This window comes from Eleutherodactylus coqui, chromosome 1 (assembly GCF_035609145.1).
Source record: "Eleutherodactylus coqui strain aEleCoq1 chromosome 1, aEleCoq1.hap1, whole genome shotgun sequence".
NCBI lineage: Eukaryota > Metazoa > Chordata > Amphibia > Anura > Eleutherodactylidae > Eleutherodactylus > Eleutherodactylus coqui.
Window position 1 is genome coordinate 438,085,352 of NC_089837.1, and position 7,256 is coordinate 438,092,607.

A 7,256-nucleotide genomic window follows, 5' to 3' on the forward strand; every position below is an offset into this window, starting at 1 on the left:
GGTGAGCCTTAGATAAAAGAGACCTTGCATGTGTTTTTTATAACCTGTATTTCTTTGGTGCTATTATCAGTAGTAAGTTGTTGATGATATTACTTAGGAGGTATTACTACATTGTGTCTACAGAGTCAAAAAGGAAAGATCAGATGCTCACTCATTATTATTATATTGTGTACTTTTATTTTTGCATTCTTAAATAAATATTGTACACTTTGGTTACTTCATCTGCTGCATCGTATTCCTGAATTTTGCGTTGCTGCATCTCTACCCAGGACAGATTCATGAAATCAGAAAGCCTGAGAATGTGGAGTCATCATCAGAATCTGCATAAAGACCATTGCTTGTACCTATAGTCTCCAGCCAAACCTCCTCATTTGCTTTCAGAGATAGAATAGAAGCTCCGGAGGCTTGGTGAGTGTGGGACCCATACTGATGATACATGTACTGCACAACCTTACCATTATGTTTTAGGGTAATGTGTACATTTTTACTATAGACTGTAATTTGGTATGTAAGAAAATACAGACCATCTACTGGAGCTATGAACTTTCCACTTCCTGTATTGTAAATACTTTGCTCATTGTAAAAAACTTTTCCAAATACAATTGGCATATCAGCCGATGGAGAAGCAGATGTCAGCCCAACATGAAATGCATAGGTTTTCCTGTTCATCGGTGGTCCTGGTAAACCTGGTTGACCTTGAAGACCTGCAGCTCCTGGAAGCCCAACAAATCCAGGAGGACCTGTTTTACCAGGAGGACCTTGTGCACCTTTTTCTCCAGTTGTACCTGCAACATACCAATGAAAGAAGTAAGCTAAGCCACATTCTGGAATTTTAAAGGGGTTGTCCATAGGATAAGGGATAACTTTATGATCGGTGAGGCTCTGAGAACTTGGACCCCCACCAATCCCAAAAGTCCCTGCATGAATACAGCAGACGTCGTGGATGTGCAGTACCACTCCTTTTATTTCGAGTGTCAGAGTTTGCTGAACACTTGTACTCCTCAATTTCTGGCACTCCCATTGAAATGAACGGAGATGGCACATGTGCGTTCTTCTGACTGTCAGGGGTCCTAGCAGGCATACTCCCACTGGTAATAAAGATATTCCCTGTCTTGTTGATAAGGGATAACTTTATATCTTGGCACAACACCATTAATGTATATACAGAAAGTTTTTCCATTTACAATATTACTGTTGTATGACATTAGAAGAAAGGGGTCCGTTTTGTTATCCAGACCTAGCGCCACTCTCGTACACAAGCTTTGTCTAGTATTGCAGTTTTGCTCCATTTAAACTGCGATTTTAATATTTATTAACCCCTTGAGTGGCACTCCCAGAAAATCTCCTGGGCTTGCTGCACTGACCATGCAGTTAACCCCTTCCCTCCATATGACGTAAGGGTACGTCATGGGACCAGGGTACTTCCCACAACATGACGTACCCTTAAGTCATAGGGATAGAGCGAGATCATGCCAGATCTTGCTCTATCCGGCAGTGGGAGCCGGCTGTCACTGATAGCCGGCCTCCCCCTGCAACAGCGGGGTTACATCGGAGATGCGCCCCCCGCTGTTAACCCCTTCCCTGCCACAATCTTAATAGATCACAGCAGAGAAAGGGTTCACAGAGGGAGCACGCTCTCCTGTGACTTCAGTATGCTGTCGCAATGTTATCGCAAAGAGCCCGGCTGGTTACCATTGCAACAGGATGCCAGATACGGGTGTCCTGTATTGCCAGTGCCTGTCATCGCTGTAATAAGCGATAAGGCATTGCAGGAGAGAAGTCGTGCAATGCCTTATCACGGTGATCATTAGTGCTATGCTGTAAGTCCCCAAAAGGGACACAGATGGTGTAAACAAAGATTAAAATAATGTTCAAAAATTAAAATGTAAAAAAAAACCCCTTTTTATGTTTTTTCTCATATTAGCATACAAAAAAAATCCCACATATTTGGTATCGTTGTGTCCGCAAAGACATGTACAATAAATAAAACACACTTTTTTAATTTTTAGCATTTTGGCTCCCAAAGAATGCAATAAAAATGATCAAAAAAAGGGGATTCCCCGCAAAAAGCGTAAAAAAAACGCTAAAAAACGGAGGCAAAATGCTAATTTTGTAGCATTTTGACTCCCAAAAAATGCAATAAAAGTGATCAAAAAAGGGGACTCCCTATAGGGAGTAAAGAATCCCCTCCCACAACTGTCACAGCAAAGCCCTCCTACCGAGTTTCCCCGAAAATAGGTCCTACCCCGATAGTAAGACCTATCGGGTTTTCGGGGGAGACTTGAAATATAAGGCCTCCCCCGAAAATAGGACTTATCTCGGGTGCCTCACAAACAAAAAAAAAACTCACATGGTCCACGGCATCCCGATGGTGTCAGCGTCGGCGGTGGTATCGGCGGCGGCGGCTCTGTCAGCGGGAGCGACGGCGGCTCTGTTAGTGAGAGCGGCAGCGGCTCTGTCAGTGGGAGCGGCTGCGGTGTCCGGCATCCTCCTCCGTCTCACAGCTGCCTTTTGCTGGCAGCGGGGCTTTGAATACCCCGCCTCCAGCAAAGAAAGCGCTGTGATTGGCTAATCGAGCGCCGGCATCATTCACAGCCAGCGCCCGATGAGCCAATCACAGCGCTCGCTTTGCTGGAGGTGGAGTATTCAAAGCCCTGTCACCAGCAAATGGCATTTGTGAGATGAGGAGTACGCCGCGCCGCTGCCGGATACCATTGGAAGGCATCGGGATGCCGCGGACCAAGTAAGTAAAAGCCCCTCCCCTGAAAACAAGACACTGTGCCCCTTTCGGGGCAAACAAAAAATATAAGACAGTGTCTTATTTTGGGGGAAACATAGTATTGATTTCAATGGAGCTGCCCATTGAAGGCAATAGGATGCCAGCACCCCCGCAGTGATTTTCAGGGAAGGGCTTGAAATATAAGCTGTGACAGCTGTGGGAGGGGATTCTTTGCTCCCCGCAGAGAGTCCCCTTTACTCCTCATGCAGTTTAAACCCGGAGAATTCTGGTGACCGCTCACTGCTCTGCACATTTCAGCACTAGAGCTGTCCACAGAAACCTTCCGGGGTTTAACTGCATGGTCAGTGCAGCAAGTCCCGGAGATTTTCCGGGCGTGCCACTCAAGGGGTTAAGGGTGCATTCTGGGACTACTAATTTTTCTTTTAAATTTTATGCCCTCAATAAGGCAGGGTAGGTTTTATTGCACTTATTTATCCTTTTTAAGAATTACATACCCGTGTCACCTTTTGGTCCTGGTTGCCCATCTTTACCATCTCTTCCTTGGGGTCCATGCTGGCCATTCTGACCTGGTGTTCCTGGGATACCTGGAACTCCTGTATTACATTCATTATGTTTGATGGCTACTTCACAATTCCCTAACAAACAGTGTAGGACCACAAGAACTGTGATTGGAAACATAACTCGTCCCATCTAAGAACAGAGAAAATTAGAATTGATAGCATTGAGTAGAACATTCTGTATAGTAGGCACAATACAGTTCAGACAAAGCATATAGCTTAGCCAGTTATATATTACATTATGTAAATTTTACTGATTTTCATACACTATCCTTCCTACCCAAAGTAATTGGACACCTGAGCAAGAAAACTAGTATTTTTTTTCATATGGTAAAATCTCTGGGGTCTACTTTGGATGTACCTGGGTGAGAAAGATACCTTGGGAACCCCTTTTATCTGAGTGTGTTGTGCCAACGTTTAAGTATTGTGGGGAATCCGTTATGGTCTGGAGATGATTTACAGAGGTGTATCTTGAAATTCTAGACAATAATGTGCTGTTGACGATGTGGTAATAGTGTAGGAATGGTCAGCAATTTTTCCAGCAAGACAAACGCACCTCATCACAAATCCAGTGCTGTGTTACATTGGTTTGAGGATATGAGTGTTCCAAAATCAAACTGGCTGCACAGAATCCTAGTCTGAACCCTACTGAACACATTTGGGATGAACTGGAACATCGGGTTAGGAAGTATGAACAGCAGCCATCTTCTTTGAGAGAACCTGCCATGTTTGCAGGATGAATGGAGGGAAATACCAGCTGAAGGGTATCAGACATTAGTAGAAAGTATACCATGGCAAGTATGCATTGTCACTGGGGCCAAAGGAAGCCCCACTAAGTATTAATATATGGAAATGAATGCCACTTTTGGATCTTTCTCAGGTGTCCAATTACTTTTGTTGGGATATTGTTTATGAGATGAAGTAGTAGATTGAAGAGTCAAAGTTCATGAGCCAAGAAGCGAAAATCCAGTGATCCAGCAGTGAAGTCTGCCTGTCTAAACAGTCTGCATGAGCGGCTACGACCTTAGCAGTGACGTCATCGCTCATGCAGTCATTTAGATGTCTTTTGTCCCTTCTAAATGGGACAACAGAGTCAGTACGTTGGCGCTGATCATTTTATCCCATGACAGGACCTCTCTAAGGAATGCCTCTCCCCTCCAGTTTATAGAAAAGACATGCAGGAGAGCAAATCTCCTGAGTGTGATGTCAAATGAAATGGGTCTTAAGTCATAAAATTAAAAAAAAAAAAAGAATACTTATAACTGCTGCTAAACAAGCCAAAGTTCTATTGTCAATGCGCTGGAGCTGAAATGTATTATGATCCTTGTTTTGTCTTTCCTGGTGTCTTTAATTCGGCCACTTGTAGTTGTGTTTATATATACAGAATGTCAAAATCCTGGTAATCTTTTCTTAAGAATACGTAGCTGTCCCACGTTATTGATTCTCTAAAGTAAACTAGAGCAGAACTGTGAGATATAAATTAACAGAATAATACATTCCAGAAACAGTAATGCTGGTTTCACACGCGGCGTTGTTAGGAAAACACTCCTGCAGTTTGCGATGCAGTTTTTTGAGCCAAAGCAAGAAGTGGATCCAGCGGGAAGGAGAAGAAGAAGTCGGCCCTTATAGTCCCCATGCTTTTTTAATTCGCTTCTGGTTTGGGCTCGAAAAAAATGCATTAAAAACTGGGAGAGTGTTTTCTAAAAAATGCCATCTGAGAATCACCCTAAGACCAGTTTCACACCTCGTTAAAAAAATAAGTCAAATATACAACAGAAAGGAAACTTAGGCCAACTGATGTCCAACATCTTTAGAAAAAAACAAAGAATACAGCTAGAGTACTGTGCAAAAGTTTTAGGAAAGTGTGGAAAAAATGCTGCAAAGTAGGGATTGTTTCAAAAATAGAAGACATCTGATTGGCTCCAAATTTATTCTGCAGCAGGACAACGAACCCTAACATAAAGTCAATGTCATTAAAGCTGGGTTCACACAGGGTGGATTTGCCGCGGAAATTCCCTGCGGAATCTTGCTGTAAGAAATCCGCCTGTGGCAGCTAATCCTGGGATTGTCAAAAATCTTGTCCACATGGGGCGGACAATCTGTTACGGCAAAGCCTGCATTAGCCGTCACAGCAAAGCCGGCGCGGATTCCCAGGACGCAGCATGTCCATTCTTTTTTTTTTACGTTGCCCCTGCACAGGAAAAGCATTCGGCAACGCAGCTCCAAAACCTGCGGCTAAGTGCCGCAGGTTTTGAAGTTGCGCTTATCCCAAAAACATCTTGCGGTTTTGTGCTGCAGCAAAACCTCGAGATTACCATAGGGATTACGTCCCGTGTGACCCCAGTCTTAAAGAGTTGTCCAAGTTGTACCATATCGGTTCAAGCCCTTCCGCATTGAGTAACATTACAAATTGTCACATACTCACCTTTACCCGCTCCCGCTCCAGTGCTGTTTACTGCTGCAGTCCTGCCCGGTTTACGGGTTGTCACAATGGCTGAGCTCTGTCATTGGCTGCAGTCCCTGTAACGTCCTGTAAACCAGGCAGGACTGCAGCCTGTAAACAGAGACCAGAGAGGGGAATCGAGCACCGCGGGAGGGTGGAGAGGTGAGTATATGACTATTTGTAATGTTACTCCATGGGAAAGGGGTTGTGCAGGGATGGTACAACTCAGGCAACCCCTATAAGAATCTTCAGTTATAAGTAAGAACAGGAATCTTGCAAGTGATGTTATGGCCACCATAGAGCCCTGATCTCAATACCACTGAATGTGTCTGGGATTACATGAACCGACAGAAGGATTTGAAAAAGACTAAATCCACAACAGATCTGTGATTAGTTCCAAGGTGTTTGAAAAAAAACATCCTGCCAAGTTCCTTAAAAAACTGTGTGCAGGTGTATCTAGAAGGATTGAAGCTCTTTTGGTGACATCAAATATTAATTTGATTCTTTTCTTAATCCCCTTTAACCCCTTAGTGACCAAGCCTGTTTTGCCTTAATGACCAGGCCAAATTTTGGAAATCTGACAAGTGATTCTGACAGTATTTTTTGCCACATATTGTACTTCATTTAGGTCAGAGGTTCCCAAACATTTTTTGACCACTTGCCGACTTTTTTTTTGTTTTCTGTCGCCCCCCTGCCTGCCTAAGGCCGGATGCACACGACCGGGGTCAGATTCTGCATCCGAGAACCCTCAGTAGAATCTGACTCTGTGCCCAGCCGACATCTGCACATACCTGTCATTTCTTTTCTGTACTTCAGATGGTCTGCATGGCTGAGCGCTGTGGCCAATCAGAGGCATTGCTCAGCCATTCATTGAATATAGCATTGCGCTCCTCTGCCACAGCTGTCACAGCTGTGGCAGGGGATTCCTTTATCCCTGCAGTCCCCAAACGGATGAAGGAATCCCCTGCCATACCTGTCACAGCAGGGAAGCGCAATCTACTTCCTATGTTTTCAATGGGGCCGGTGCTGCTGCCGCCGGCCTCATTGACAAGGCGAAACCCCTGGATGTGACAGTATCCAGGGGTTGTCACAGCCGCAGCAAGGGATACTGCTTGCACTATTATGTGAGATTTTTTTTTCTTTGGTCATGCGATTTTTAACACATGCGATGTGTGATTTTTTTATCGCATATATACATGCGCTAAATAATCACTTGTGTGACTGAGCCCTTAAAGTCAAATGGGTTTTCCCCAGCTGACATAGTGCTACTCACTTTGATAGGGTGTTTTGTGGCGTGGACAATTGTGAAAAAAGAAAAACATGAACAATTTTTATTCCAATCTTTATTGAACAGACACAAAATGCAAGTAAGTATTTGGATTTGGGACGAAACAAATCAGAAAAATCAGAACCTAGTAAAATTCTTACATAAAATGAATACACAAATAATGCTGTTAATGGGAGGGACGAGCCGGATGTTTCAAATTTCCATGTCCAGTAATTTGCAATTGATTTC

General features: G+C 43.8%; 1 pseudogene; it reads right to left on the reverse strand.

Moving 5' to 3' along the window:
- Positions 1–276: 276 nt before the first annotated feature.
- LOC136605595 (adiponectin pseudogene) lies at positions 277–5,669 on the reverse strand (annotated as a pseudogene).
- Positions 5,670–7,256: the final 1,587 nt, after the last annotated feature.